At 34.2% G+C, this 16,516-nt stretch overlaps 1 pseudogene across 1 annotated transcript; it reads left to right on the plus strand.

Moving 5' to 3' along the window:
* The first annotated feature begins 4,240 nt into the window (after positions 1 to 4,240).
* Positions 4,241 to 16,428, plus strand: LOC114307832 (kinesin-like protein KIN-14L; annotated as a pseudogene). Its single transcript, XR_014364344.1, has 16 exons — positions 4,241 to 4,307; positions 4,506 to 4,663; positions 11,157 to 11,303; positions 11,407 to 11,730; positions 12,209 to 12,289; positions 12,583 to 12,690; positions 13,059 to 13,133; positions 13,469 to 13,554; positions 13,741 to 13,830; positions 13,969 to 14,144; positions 14,239 to 14,345; positions 14,502 to 14,656; positions 14,805 to 14,981; positions 15,059 to 15,309; positions 15,491 to 15,654; positions 15,970 to 16,428. The product of XR_014364344.1 is annotated as a kinesin-like protein KIN-14L (transcript).
* Positions 16,429 to 16,516: the final 88 nt, after the last annotated feature.

Genomic DNA, 16,516 nt, shown 5'->3' on the forward strand with positions numbered 1-16,516 from the left:
ATAACCATTGGCCCCTGTTTGACCGCTTTGTGGTCCCGTGTTTGTCATGGATCTATTGACCCCTGTAGTGATTGTCACGTAGTGACCCCTGTTCTGTTCCATTATGTACCGTGGTTATAGTTGTTTACGTAATTTATGTAGTATATGTCAAATGATTTCTGTATGATATATATTATGTATTTTAATATCAAACTCTTTTTAGCCAATAATTATCCATGGTGAAGTTTATGCCCTTATACTCTCAGTATAATATTTCTCACTCTGCCATGTGCTTATAACTGTTTACCAATTTTCAGAAAACATGCAATTCAGAAATAGCTTTTAGAAAGTCTTAGACGGGGGGCTGCAGAATAGACGCACATAGAACTTTTGATGATATTTTTTCTATGTAAATATCGGCCTTTTGGTCAATATAATTTTGTAATAAAAATAGGAGGTCCAATGATTATTTTAGTACCCTTATTTAAATATTTTTCCGCTCGCGTTTATTTATTTGTTAAAGATTTGGCCGGAGGTAACCTCAGTTACTGGCCATCATGATGCTTAACCCTTGGGTACGGAGAGCGGGTCGTGACATCTGCCGACTAAATTTTTTTGTAACCAAAAGATTAATGAATAGAGACGAAAATATTAGTTGCCAAAAGTACTATTTGGCGACTAATTTTAATTTTAGTAGGGAAAAACAAATATTGCAGATTAATTTATTTTTTGGGGCCTAAAATTTGGACTAACAGTGACCAATCAAATTTTTAGTTGCTAAAAATAGAATTTTTACCGACTAAATTTAAATTTAGTCACCAATAAGTAATATTTACTGACTAAAATATTTTAGTAGCGATATCTTGAACCAACGCCGACAAATTTAAATTTTAGTCCCCAAAAGGTGTACTTTCGATGACTAAAATTTATTTAGTCGCCAAAAATGGTCGCCAAATTGTGTGATTTCTTGCAGTGTCAATAAACTTTGAAATGGAAACTTCTTGTAGAATCATTTAGCTTTTCTTAGAATATATATATATATATATATCTATGCAAGAAATGTCCAAACGCACAACGAAAATATTGAAATTGTTGCATCAAACATCTTACCTTTCTTTTTCTTTTTGTCCTTTATTAATTTATTTTTATTTTTATTTTTATTTTTATTTTTATTTTTATTTTGCTTGTTTTAATAAAGTTATTTATTGCGGAAACACGACCATGCTGCCACTAAACCTTAAAATATGCCATTTTTATTTCGATATGTCCCATTTAGTTTATTTTCTTTCTTTTTTTATTTTTTTAACAAGGTTATTCCTTTTGTAGTATATATCACGATCAAACTTGTCAGTCAACTATCTCATTAAAGTTAATATGGTCGGTTGAATTGCCATAATATTGCCCCAAAAGGCTGGAATTTGAACCACATCCGTGCCAAATTTGCCTAAATAACATTTGTATCGCTCTATTTTCAGTAAATCTCAACAAAGATAAGTAACTAAAAAAATAAAACATATATCTTGATGAAGATGACTAAATTAAGGGTTTTCTTCTTCTTTTTTTTTTCCCTGTTAAATGTCAGAATTTCCAATATTGCAAGTTGCCCCTAATTCTAAACTCTTTCATCATATTTGTGCATGATGGGTTTCTCCTTTTATTTCAATGATTTGAAAATTTAACAAAAATAAGCAGTCTGATATTGAGAACATATAGAAAGCAGCTTTGGTAAATAACTGAAAATATAAAAAGGAAATCAGATTTAGTCATCAGTATCCCAAATATTATTTATATATTAAAAATAAAAGGTTAAAATACAAATTTACCCTTGAAGTTTATGAAAAATACAATTAAAACTTGCTAATATTCTGAAAATTACATCTTACTCCTTAAGTTTCAAATTAATCGCATTACAATTTCTCTCACTCATCACCTCCAGTTAAAGTAACATATTTTGATAATGTTAACATTAAAAGTTTTCAAAATACCGATTTTAACCTTAACAATCCAAACCAAATTCCTCACTCTCATAACTCACTCAAACTTGGTCGAAACCCTAAAAATAAGAAATACTGTGAAGCAATAAATAGAGAACGATGAGAGACCGGGGAACAAAGCTCCAACCCTCTATTTGTTTTGACAGAAATATTTTTAGAAAATATTTTTTTGCATTTTTTAGTGTTTGGTACGGCAAAAAACAAGCATATTTTGGCAGAATATAACTTTCATTTTTAAAAGGTAGAAAATGCTTTTCGAACTAAACTTTTATCAATGCCACTACATTGCCATCACCACCATTACATCCACCACCACACAACCACTACCATTGCCGTCACCACACCATCATCTCCACCCTATCACTATCACCACCACTACTACTGTCGCCACCACCATCACCACTCCCAACACCTCCACATCTACCACCACCACCTTCTCCTCCACTCCGTCGCCACCACTAATGTAACTATTAGTGCATTAGTTTCGAGAATGTAACCAAACATAAAAAACTTTTTCTACGGGAAACATTTTCTGAAAAAAAATTCTGTAGAAAATATTTTTGATTGAAAAATGTTTTCCGTCAAAATTGAAGGAGCATAAAATAAAAGATTTGTTTTTAGAATTTTGTTTTTAACTTTTAGGTAATACTAGATTAGAACATCCGAAAAATAGAAGAAAACTTTTATAGGAGAAAATTTGAAAAAAGTGTACTATCGTTGATGAACTTATTTTGAATTTTTTTTACATTTTAAATCTTTTTAAGGAGATTTGGAAATTAATTTTATTAATGATTTTTTTTTTTACTTTTTAAAAAAGACATACCAAAAAAAAAAATAATAAAGAGAATAATTTGACAAATTTATAGGGCATGTTTGGTTTTGTCTCTCAAAACATGTTTTTGGAGGGAAAAATTTTCAAAAACATGTTTGTATTACTTTTCTCTCTATTACACATCAATCAATCACTTTTTCTCTCTCATCTCTCATTCTCAATCACTTTTTCTCTCACACTTATCTATTCAATTACAAAAAAAATTATCAAATTATCCTAAATTCCAAAACTATTTTTAAAATATACAATCAAACAAATTTTTTAATTTTTTAAACTCTCTCCAAAAAATTATTTTTTTAAATAATATTTCAAAATACAAACCAAATAGAGTCATAATGACTTTTTTTTTTTTTTTACTAAAATCTCACTTTCCCAAACAAAGCTTAAAAATGCATGAAAACAAAAAACAATGGCATAAATTTAATTTATTTAACTAAAGACAAAAAAAAAAATCCAAAAACAAAATATGATCTTATTTGACTTGGGGCCAATTTTAAAAACATGGTAAAAATTATTTTTGACTTTTAACTTATTTTAAAGCATATCATCTTTTCATTTTGTTACATAAATTTTTATAAAAAATCAAAAAAACCCAATTTTTAACGAACTTTCTTTAAAATAAAACCTTTGTCAACCATATCAATCCAAGAAAAAAGAAAGGGAAAAGAAATCCCATAAAAATGGTTACAGCTACAACTATTTTTCATTCCATATGCACAGCACACTATGAATCAAAACCCAAACCCACGCGCGATTTAAGTACATGCGCTAAAGAACACCATAAAATACTACACCTGGCGAGCATTGATGGCGAGTTTGTATAACTTGTTTTTCAAGCGCGTGAATATTTATTGAAACCTCGTAGCGCTCGAAACGGCCCAAAGCTCAAAACCCAAGCCCAGCCCAAGTACAACCCAAGCCTCACACCGAATTTGATCCGTCGGCAGAAATCTTCTAGTGTGGAGAATTGGACGGCTGAGATCTGTAGACCCTACCACTTTGAATTCAAAAACAGCACCAAGTTACTAACGTCACAATTTCGTAGCCTCGGCTTCGGCTCCGAACCTAAAGCCACACAATCAAATCATATAAAAAAAATAAAAAATTTCCAAAACCAATAAAAAACATATCTAACTTGATTGTCTTGTATCAACTGAAATAGAATCGACTCATATAGCAAGTACATCAACACTGTGAGATTCACACAATCAATCTCTCTCTCTCTCTCTCTCTAAAACCAGTAAAGATTTGCAGGAAAGAGAAGTATGTTCTTGAATAATGTTTCTCTCTCTAAATCTACACCATATATATGTGTGTAATGTGTATAAATTGATGCATTGACGTGTTTGTATATGTTAGGGTTTCTAATAATTCAAGAACATAACTTGAAGCGGGAGGCATAAATGGAGGATACAATAAGAGGCGGGAGGCATAAATGGAGGATACAATAAGAGGCGGGAGGCATGACTTGAATTTGGCTTCAAGAAAAGCCGAAGAAGCAGGTTCTCATTCGACTTTTTTCTTTTCTCTTATTGATTGGTTGCTGAGAAAATGTAGGAAGAAAATAATGTGCATTTTGAATCTTGACGCTTTCTCATTACTCAGAGCAAATATGACGTTTCTTGGCTACCAAATAGAACTCATTAAATATGTTGTCCTGTTCGGGAATTCATTCGATTGATTTGTGTTTAATTCTTCAACTTGGAGGCGTTTCGAAGCAACGCAGTGGCTAGATAGCTTAGTTGGACCACTAGGCATATCAACTCAACCATCAGAGAGAGAGTTCATTTCTCGCTTGGGAAATGGTTTGGTCCTCTACAATGCCATTAACAAGATCCAACCAGGATCAATCCCAAAGGTAGTCATATTACCATTTCATATATATTGATAACTCGGTATCTAGCCCATTGGGCCAACTAATCCGGTACCAATCCCACCGTTGGGTCCCAATAAAAGAATGGGCAAAAGCCCCGTATGGACTAGCCCCAATAAATTGTTTGCAAAAGTTTTGAACTTTAGGTGTGTGTGTGTATACAAAATTACTTAATTAAGGATATGAATTCAAATGAAATTAATTGGAGAAAATGCCCTTTTGTACCTATTGAAAGATAAACTGAACAATGGTAATGATCGATTAGCCCGTGAGGGTGTTTATCACGCAAGACAAAATAGCCAATCTCGAAGCAAACGGAATGTTTATATATGTATACTGTTTTCTGGTTTTTGATTGAAGTAAAGTATAAGAACTACATCTCCAACTATTTATAAGTGCTTTGATAACCTTTGCCAAGAGTTATCATGATGTATGGGAATAGATACAATGCTATGAAGCATTGTGTCTCTTTGTGTTTAAATTCAAACACCAAATTACTTCTAGATTGTTCTATGTCTTGCGGGAAGGTTTATTACACTGCAAATGAGAGAAGTTTCAGTGAAGTAAGTCACACCAATTTATGGTGTGGTCACTCTTTATTCCATCATATCCCACTTGAACACACCATAATAAGATGATAAACCTGAGTTGAGCATTTTTAACCTTGGTACCAAAATTTTGCCTCATGCCAACTTTCATCTATGAAATTACCTCATAGATCGACGTCTGATTGTGACTTGGCCATACGTGTGCACGTTTTTGTCACCAATCTGACCGCACCCGTACGAATGTGTTCTCCCACTGATAACACATTCCAGATGACTTCAATTCACTATAAAACAAGTGAACGGCATCAATTTTCAGTAATGGGTTCATAGTCCATACCCAATCACCATTGACGACTTCAGCCGTACACATTTTTCATGTGTCGACCTACACTGAAATTATTGTTAAGTACTTCCTTTAAGACCCATTCCTGAAGGTTTTCCTTAACACACCTTATCAATGACTTTTTGTTGATCAAGCAGACAATATCATCTAGTTAGCACTTTGCATATTATGGACTTTAAATCTCATGCTAATTATGATATCCGTACCTTGTCAGTTCCTCTATCTTGTTACCTGACCAAACACATGTTTCCATGCAAGATAAAGTTGCAAAACATCGGTTATCTAGGCGTCCCCAGAGTCATCCGACTATGCTATTATATAAGTAGCTAAACCACCTAGCTAGGTTTTTTTCAATCCCATATTAGCTATATGTTCTCTGAATTTTTCCAGAGACAACCCTTTGGTCATAGGGTCAGCCACTATCTCTTCTGAGGGTATATAGTTGACTTTTATTTCACCTCTCTCCACTATGTCCTGAATATAGTGGTAACTAACATCAATATGTTTTCCCTTAGAGCTATTTGCTCCACTTTTTATTAATGAGATGGCAGACTGATTGTCACAAAACATACTGACCGGTCTGATAGGTATACCTAATTGTAAACTGTCAACAAATCGTTTTATCCAGACCGCATTACTAACGGCTATGCTGCAAGCTATGTATTCAGCTTCCATAGTATACTTTGCAACACAACTCTGTTTCTTACTTAACCAAGAAACTGCTGTTCCACCAAACAAGAACACATGACCACTAGTAGATTTTCTATCATCTACATCTCCTGCAAAATCCGCGTCAGTGTATCCTTTTATGTCTAGATCACACAAACCAAAACATAACTTAAAGTTTTTAGTGCCTTTTAAATACCTGAATATTCTTTTGATTGCTTGCCAATGTTCCTTACCTGGATTAGATTGAAACCGACTTACCAATTCGACTGCATGATAGATGTCAGGTCTAGTGCTTGTCATGGCATACATTAGGCTGTCTACTGCCTGAGCATACAGAACATTTCTCATTTCCTCAATGCCAGACTTAGTTTGAGAACTCATACTTTTACTAAGACTTTGTCCCTTGCAAACAGGCGTACTTAAAGAATTACAGTTATCCATCTTAAATCTTTTGAGCACCTTGTCTAGATATTTCTCTTGATCTAGATATAATAATTTTGAATTTCTATCTCTTGAAATTCTAATTCCTAGAACATAGGTTGCAAGACCCATGTCTTTCATTTCAAATCTAGATGCTAAGAAAGTTTTGGTTTTTATAATCAGATCTGGACAGTTTCCTGCTAACAATATGTCATCCACGTATAAAGACAATATTGCTAACTTGTCAACATTTTTCCAGATATAAACACAGTGATCTAATGGACTTACAACATAGCCCATTTCTAAAATGGCTTGGTGGAATTTCAAGTACCATTGTCTTGAAGATTGTTTAAGTCCATATAGAGATTTCTTTAACTTGTAGACTTTATCCTCGTTGCCTTGGTTATGGAAACCATCAGGTTGCATCATATAAATTTCTTCTTTTAATTCTCCATTGAGAAAAGCAGTTTTAACATCTAATTGATGCAATTCCAAATCCATCCTGGCTACTACCGCCATTAGAATCCTTATAGAGGCAAATTTTGCAACAGGAGAATACGTATCTACGAAGTCCATGCCAGGTTGTTGAGTGAATCCCTTGGCAACTAACCTGGCCTTGTATTTCTCCAAACTTCCATCTACTTTGAATTTCTTTCTAAGAACCCATTTGCAACCAATGGCTTTTCTTCCATTCGGAAGATCGGTTAATTCCCAAACATCATTTTTCTTGATCGAGTCAAGTTCTTCATTCATTGCCTCAAGCCATTGTGGAGCATCACTGCTACTCATTGCATCATTATAACTAGTAGGATCATCTACTAAGTTATTAAGTTCTTCAACTTGAAAAACATACTGATTTTTCAAAACCGTAGATGGACGTCTTGCTCTCTTACTCCCACTTATCTCAGAATTCCAAGCACGTAAAACAACGTCATGTAATTTGCGTTTGCTCCCACTATTAGATGGTTCGAGAAGAACATGTGGACTGTGTGACAAAGAAGGAAGAGAAGAATCCTGAGATACTTCAGAGAGCAATTGAATTTGTTCAATAGGAGTAACAAGATTAGTGGATTCAAGAAAAATAGCATCTCTACTTTCTATTAATCCACGTTTGGGATGGGAAAAACGATAACCACTCCCATTTTCGACATAACCAATAAACTTGCATTCCCAAGTTTTGCTTCCCAATTTATCCCTTAAAGGTTTGGGAATAAGTACATGTGCCTTACATCCCCAAACTTTGAGAATTTGAACATTAGGTTTAGTTTCATGCCAGCATTCATAAGGAGTTAGAGGTTTGGCTTTTGTTTCAACTCTATTTAAGATATACGCAGCGGTGGACAAGGCTTCCCCCCAAAAATGAATAGGAAGATTAGCATGAGCCATCATAGACCTTGTTATGTCCATGAGAGTACGATTTTGTCTTTCTGCAACCCCATTTTGTTGTGGTGTATATGGCATTGTAAACAAATGTTTTATGCCATACTCTTTGCAAAAAGAATCCATAGCTTCATATTCGCCACCTCTATCATTATTCAAGTGTTTAATGGACCGACCAAGTTGTTTTTCTACCTCTAATTTATATTCCTTAAACTTTTCAAGTGCTTCTGATTTGTGTTTAAGAATGTAGATATGTCCATATCTTGAATAATCATCAGTGAAAGTAATAAAGTATTCCATGCTTCGATGAGTTTTAGTTCTTAAAGGCCCACAAATGTCCGAATGAATTATTTCAAGTAATTCCGATGATTTCCAATGTTTAAAAAATGGCTTGCTAGTCATTTTACCTTTGATACATGGTTCACATATATCAAAATCATCAGAACATACTTTAGGCAATAAAGCACTTTTAAACATTCGAGACATTTTATTTTTATTAATGTGACCTAACCTTAAATGCCACAAATAAGAACTATTACTAGTAGAAACATGCAAATAATCAGAAATACATACTTTATTATCAATAGGAAGAGAGTACATGTCATTCACTCTTACACCTTTCACTAATACACTCCCTTTCTTAATCAATACTTTGTTAAACCTAAAATTAACCTCAAAACCTTTTTGAGTTAACACCGAAACTGAAATTAAATTTCGCCGAATGTTAGGTACATAAAGCACATCATGAAGCACAATAGAAGTCCCTTTAATAGAGAATTGACAATTGCTGATACCCAAAACATTACTATAGGAGTTGTTGCCCATGTAGATTTTGTGTTCACCAACCTTCTTTTCAGTAAACTCCACGAACATGTCTTTATTTTGCACAATATGTCTAGTTGCAGCAGAATCAATCCACCATGAATTTGATGAAGGCTCAAGTACCAATGCTTCAAAAATTGTCATGGCAACAGGGTTATTATCCTTGTTCTGCTTCTTCTGAGGGCAATTGGCTTTGATATGACCTTTTTGACTGCACTTGTAACATGAGCCAATTTGATGCTTGTGATGTTGTTGTTTTTGCCATTCTTGTGGTTTCTTCCATCCTTTCTGAAATCCCTTCTTCTATTTTTTCTTGAAAAAAGTCATCTTTTTCTTATTGAATGGAGTGTGGGTATTATTCTGTAGTTGTTGTGAAGATTGTGCCATCAACAAGTTAGAAGACAATCCTTCTTTACGCTTGCGCTTCATTCTTTCTTCTTCTAAAACTAAGAGTACAGGCAATGTGACCATTGAAATCTCTCGTCCGCTATGAGTTAAAGATGTGATAACATGATCCTAAGATAATGGAAGACTATTAAGTATAGTAGTTACTTGCATCTTGTCCGATAAAGAGTGATCAGCGTTGGATAATTCTTTAGCAATTAATTCCATTTGATTAACATGATCACCAACGCTATCATTATCACTCATACGAGTATTATTATATTTGTTCAAGAGCAATTGAATTTGAGTATCCGATCGAACTTCATACTTACTTTCTAGTGCTTCCATTAGTTGTCTGGCAGTTTCATGTTCTTCAAAGAGCGGAATAATATTATCTTTCATATTATGTAATATAGTTGCCTTTGCCATTGCATCATCTTCTATCCATTTATTTTGGAACCAATTAGAATCATCATCTGGTTTAGAAGTGGATAAAGTATGCAATGTTTTCTCATGTGTAAAGATAAGAAATGTGGCATTTCCATGCTCGGAAATTATTTCCATTAAGCATTTCGATCCTTGAAGAATCCATGGTATTTTTAATTGTCATTAAAAACAAATGTATGCTATTAATTAATATAAAATAAAATAAAATACAATTATGGACCCAAGATTATTAAAATAATAATAATGTATGTTCAGTGAAAAGCAACTTCTTTCCAAGAGGGGTTTTAAATATTTTATGGCCTTACTTTAATCCTTGGGCTAGGCTTGGCTTTGAAACAAGCCCAAAAGCAAGAGAACTCAAAATTAAATTAGGCCCAAAAAATATGAGAACTCAAAATTAAATTAAGCCCAAAGACAAGAGAACTCAAAATTAAATTAGGCCCAAAAAAAAAACATGAGAACTCAAAATTAAATTAAGCCCAAAGACAAGAGAACTCAAAATTGAAGTAGGCCCAAAAACAAGAGAATAATGTATTCTTGTTTCAAATTTTCAAACCAGCAGCAAATAACCAGTAGCAAATAGCATTCCGGTTGTCTTCTTCGGCAAGGAGAGACGAAGAACAAAAATGAAAAATAGGAACTTGAGGGCAAATTGTTCGAACTTTTTCACTGCAGAATTCACCACCTCCCTCCAAATTCTACGATGAACAATATGGAGAAGTTGGTGACTCACTTCGGTAACCGAAAAAAGATTTATAAATCTTCTTTAACCGACGGTATACGGATTCACTTTTGACAACTATTCTTCCGTCGTTTTCACACACAACAACTTCCTTCGTGTGTATTATTGGGTTAATCGGATAATCGAATAATCGAATGGAAGTTACCAAAGTGAAACACTATTTTATCAAATTGTTCACTGAATTTTCAACAAAATAAATTCTGAAAATTCTTATTCTCAGGACTGTAATTTAACATTTGCGTACACAATTAAACCTTGCTCTGATACCACTGAAAGATAAACTGAACAATGGTAATGATCGATTAGCCCGTGAGGGTATTTATCACGCAAGACAAAATAGCCAATCCGGAAGCAAACGGAATGTTTATAATGTATACTGTTTTCTGGGTTTTGATTGAAGTAAAGTATAAGAACTACATCTCCAACTATTTATAAGTGCTTTGATAACCTTTGCCAAGAGTTATCATGATGTATGGGAATAGATACAATGCTATGAAGCATTGTGTCTCTTTGTGTTTAAATTCAAACACCAAATTACTTCCAGATTGTTCTATGTCTTGCGGGAAGGTTTATTACACTGCAAATGAGAGAAGTTTCAGAGAAGTGAGTCACACCAATTTATGGTGTGGTCACTCTTTATTCCATCACCTATACGTATTTTTGTCTTTAATTTTGGTTAAATTTCAATTTTTCTGATTATTGTTGTTTGGAAATTATTGTAAGGTCGTGGAGAGTAACGCACCCTTACAATTCCTGACATGGGATTCTCAACCATTGCCTGCTTATCAGTACTTTGAAAATGTTCGAAACTTTTTGGTAGCAGTTGAAGAATTGAAGCTACCTACATTTGAAGCATCTGATCTTGAAAGAGTAAATTAAGAACCCTGTTGTTAATTTCTATTTTGCACAAATAGCTTAATGTGTTTGTGCATACACTCCTTAAATTGAGTTTTCTTTCGTTTAATATCTTTAGGATAACTTGGAAGTTGGGTCATTGGTGAAGGTGGTTGATTGCATTCTAGCTCTGAGAGGATACCATGACTGGAAGCAATTGAGTGGAGGAAATGGATTCTTTAAGCCCCCGAGATCTCCTCTAGTTATGCATTCTGCAAATAGGGTTCACTCACGAGCTTCGGAAGCAATCTTCTCAGACACTTGCCAACAATTAGACATGTCCAAAGCCTGTGACGACATTCCACTCACCGAGAGTGGAGTTCAAAAACTTGAAGGTTTTAAGGATTTTTCTTTCCTATGTTTGAGTACATATGCATACTTGCATAAGGCATTTGTCACACATATATAGAAAATATTTAAGTATTACTCCAAATGATGATTACTAAATTTAATGGAGTTTGTTATGCATAATCAATTAAGGAAATGTGGTAAGGAATTGTCTTACATAGTTGAATTCATATTATTCTACGTACATTAAATATTTGTCTCAAATAGTGACTTAAATATTTCGGCAAGGATTATAATTAATTCTATGTTTGTTGATTGAAACTCCTAAGTTTGAAACAATGAACCATAATTTGATGAGTCTTTCTGAGTCTGATACTGGTATAATATTTTTATTTGCTATAGTTTATAAACTAATTTATATGGATAAGTTTTATCATAGGAATAATAGGAAATTATTATTTTACTTAATGAAGTCATATTTGAAGTTGTCACTTGCACATGTAGCATCCTGCAGCTATACATATTCCTTTCTGGTTTGGATTATTATTATATTTATTTTTAGACTTACTTTTTTTCATCCATTTGATTTGTAGATTTCCATTGTTGAATGTATGATTGACAGAAAGGAAAACATAGATAATAATCTTATTGCTTCCTTTCGTAGTGGCAATCTGGTAATTGTTAATCCTATTGATACGCAAACTGTCCTTTCATTTCACATTAAACAAATTGAACAATAGCTAGAGTTGAAGTAGTTATTTTACAGGATCCGGGCAAGTTATTCGGCAACATCATGTCTACTTGTTTGGAGGAACAACTCCAAAACAAGTTCCCTGAGATGAGTAAGCTTAAATACCTTTGTAGTACATTATGATTATCACTTAGCTTGGTGGTCTCACTTTCTTTCTTGTTTATGTGTCTCTAAAGTATTAATGAGTTACATTAACATCCTTTTTCCCAAATACAGTTGAAATCGATCTTCAAAGATCTCCTTGGAGGAGGTAGCTCACTTGCTCATCCAATATCACCACCACCTCTAGAGCCTCTAGAGAATTTATCTATTAGAAATCTGAAGGTATGTTTTATATTTTAATCATATTAAGTATGTCTTCTATAAGGTAGGTACCATTTTAACTCTAAAATAATGAATTCAAAACCTCACTATGTTGTTCAAAGTTTGATCTTGTTTAGAGCACTGTCTTTCTTAAAATAATAAGTGCAAAAGCACCTTTTAAGCTTCACTTTATCAATATAACTGAAGTATATCAACATTAAACCTGGGAAAAGGCAGATATAGAGTTTAATGGATTGATGAAATGTAGGGATCTCTTTCTCTCTCTCTCTCTCTATATATATATCATGCATGCACACACACACAAACAAACAAATATATTTGTTTTGTTAATAATATCTTTTGTGTCATGAATACATTCTTTCTTACAGTGTTGCAGAGCTTGCTTGAAAAAGGGTAGCTGCAACCACTGGTATCTATTTCAAGTGCAAGAAAAAGAACTATCAGTAAGCTTTCTGTGAACCCATCTATGTCATGTGTGTACAACTGATTGACCAGTCCTTTTTTATTCAACTACAGTGTGCGTTTTGTTTCAGTTACCATTCAGTATTTCCTCTGTCTTCTTGTACATGCTAAGTACATGATTCAAAAGTTACATCAAATGAGCAAATTAATCAACTAAATTCTATTTACGAACACCATACAATACTTGAGGAAAAAGGAGAATGCTTGATGATGTCCCTTTTTAATGTTCTTAACTTTACATTGCCAGTTTCATTTATTTTGGTGACACGTGTCTGGGTAAGAATGTCTTCCTGAATTTTCTGTGTTTGTCATGCAGAATCTCAAAGAATTGTTGTCTAGAACAAAGAGGGAATTCAAAGACTTACAATCTCAATTGCAAAGCGATTTGAAACATTTGGATAAGTCAGCTATTTAAGAAATTTTCAGCAATATTATCCCCAGAAATCAATTAATCAATCTCTATTCTACTATTAAAAAGAAAGGTCAATCAAAAGCTTGTTTTGTGGGATTTGATAAGCATATGCATCCTAGTATGTTTTGCAAGTTCAGAAATGCTAAATAGTTTTAATTTTGCACGAGTTCAGGGAGTCAGGTACAGGAGATGTCTACTGCTGCTCTTGGGTATCACACGGTTGTGAAAGAGAACAGGAACCTATGCAACATGGTTCAGGATTTAAAAGGTTGGTTAACTTCTGAATAACAACCATTTACTGTTTTGATGAAATTATCAGTCTTGCTTATTTTGTTTCTTTAAAAGATTAACTACAAAGCATATAACCAAGTGTGTTTACTCTATCATGGTTGAAAATTTTCTTCGGGGAATATTCGAGTTTATTGCAGAATTAGACCTGCCTTCAGTGCCAAAGCAAGAAATATGATTGATTTTATTGGAGAAGATGGGTCATTAGTGGTTCTTGACCCATTGAAACCCCAAAAAGATGGGAGGAAAGTTTTTCAATTCAATCACGTGTTTAGACAAACTGCTACTCAAGGTAATACACAGATTCTTCTGTTTTACAAATTTTGTGAATTATCTTCACTTGGCATAATAATCATTCCCCCCCCCCCCACAACACACACGCACAGATGAGATATTTAAGGACACTCAACCAGTAATTAGGTCTGTAATGGATGGATACAATGTATGCATTTTTGCTTATGGTCAAACTGGATCTAGAAAAACACATACTATGGTAAGGTTCTTTTCTGATTTGGCTTCAAATGCAAGTAATTTTTTTTCCCACTTTTCCTGCATCATTTACTATTGATTGTCAATTATATGGTCTCTGTTAATTTATTTTATTTTCAAACCAAGATTTTCTCACTGCATATGTCTTCCTCTGTGACAGTGTGGATCAACTAGGGACTAGGGAATCAATTATCTAGCTCTCAATGATCTCTTTCGGCTGTCTAATAGAAGGAAGAACATCATGAAATATGATATTCATGTCCAAATGGTTGAGATATATAACGAGCAAGTACGAGATCTTCTTGCCGAAGATTCTAAAAACGCAAAATATCCTTTTGCAGTTGCATTTCTGCCACTTGGCACATAAATTTTCTGCCTCTTGGCAGTTAAATTGCTTTCTTTGTTTGAAAGCTGTACTTTTTGTTCCACTTTAATTATTCATTTGCCAAATTTTTGTATTCTTGACTATCAGCAAATTAGAAATTCGAAGCTGTACTAGTGAAAATGGCTTGAGTATTCCTGATGCTTCCATGCATTATGTGGAATCCACCAATGATGTTCTTAGCCTGATGAAACGAGGTGATCTCAATCGTGTTGTCAGTTCCACTACCATTAACAACCAAAGTAGTCGTTCCCATAGGTCCAACATTTATTTTATTTTTTTCATCTGTTAAATTTGATGAAAAAGTCAATTTACATTAATTGTTTATTTTGCAGTGTCTTGACAGTACATGTGCACGGTAAAGATGTATCTGGAAGTATTCTTCGCAGTTGCCTCCATTTTGTGGACCTTGCAGGAAGTGCACGGGTTGAAAAGTCAGAAGTTAATGGTGATGGCCTCAAGGAGGCACAATACATAAATAAATCTCTTTCCTGTTTGGGAGATGTGATCTCGGCCTTGGCTCAGAAGAGTTCTCACATTCCTTACCGAAACAGCAAGCTTACGCTACTCTTGCAGAACGCATTAGGTTGTAATATGCAATATAAATGTACCTGTCTTTTAAAACTCTTCATTTAATTAACTTATTATTGCAAATTTTTGCCAAAATCACCTATTCTAAATGTGAAGGGTCACTTCTGATTGTGGAGTGGTAGGCCTTCTCTGTATGAAATTCATGCATGTTTACTGACAGTTTTAATACTGTACAGGAGGACATGCAAAAACATTGATGTTCGCTCATGTGAGTCCTGAAGCAGATTCTTTTGGGGAGACAATCAGTACTTTGAAGTTTGCTCAGAGGGTCTTGACAGTTGAACTTGGTGTATCTCATATGAACAAAGAGAGCAGTGACGTTATGGAACTCAAGCAACAAGTAAATGCATCTTCTTACATCACTATTGCATGGCATGTTCACACGTTGCATATCTTAACAGCTTAAGCTTTTGGGACTATGATAATCTAACATTGCATCAAAGCTTAGGTGGGGGAGGTTTTGGGTTATAGTTTCTCCGTTAGCATTATTTTTTCTTTGTATGTATGAATATTTGCATCTCCATGTGCAAGACGGGATTGCACATGAGGGAGGGTGATGGAGAGCTTGATTGATATACATTGTTGAGCCCATTTTTTAAAATCTCAAGATTTTGAGACTAGTGGTGATCTAACATGAACTGTTTACACGTTGTAGATTGAAAGCCTCAAGAAGGCATTGGCTAACAAGGAAGCACAGACTGTTCGACCTACTAAACCAAAGGAGCCAAGATCACCACTTGAGAAACCACCGCATGCAATGACTGAACGTACTCCTCCACGCTCCCAAAGGTTGAGCATTGAAAATCTCAATGCTAAGAATTGCAGGAATCAACAAAAAAAAGTTGAAGCATCCCCAGTAAATGGCATGCGCAAGATTTATGATGCAAGGTCACCAGTTTCGTCTAATGCATCCCCATTGACGGGTGTCGTTCAAACATCAGACAGGAGATCTTCTCTTGGAGGTAAATCAACGGAGTCTTGTAAGTTAAACTAGCAGAACCCTCATTTGCATACCTTTTTGCTTTGTGGTCTACAACGGGGTATATGATGATTCCATATTATCAATTGCTTATATTTGTGTGAAGGTACAAATGAAACTAGAAATTCGAAGACACCGCCTCCGGTCCATATATCGGCCAAGGCAACGAATCAGTGGATATAGATCATTTAGCAATAAGCAAAAGAGGATAATAGTGGTGTGG

Source organism: Camellia sinensis, chromosome 1, assembly GCF_055761805.1.
Source record: "Camellia sinensis isolate YWXY chromosome 1, ASM5576180v1, whole genome shotgun sequence".
Taxonomy (NCBI): domain Eukaryota; kingdom Viridiplantae; phylum Streptophyta; class Magnoliopsida; order Ericales; family Theaceae; genus Camellia; species Camellia sinensis.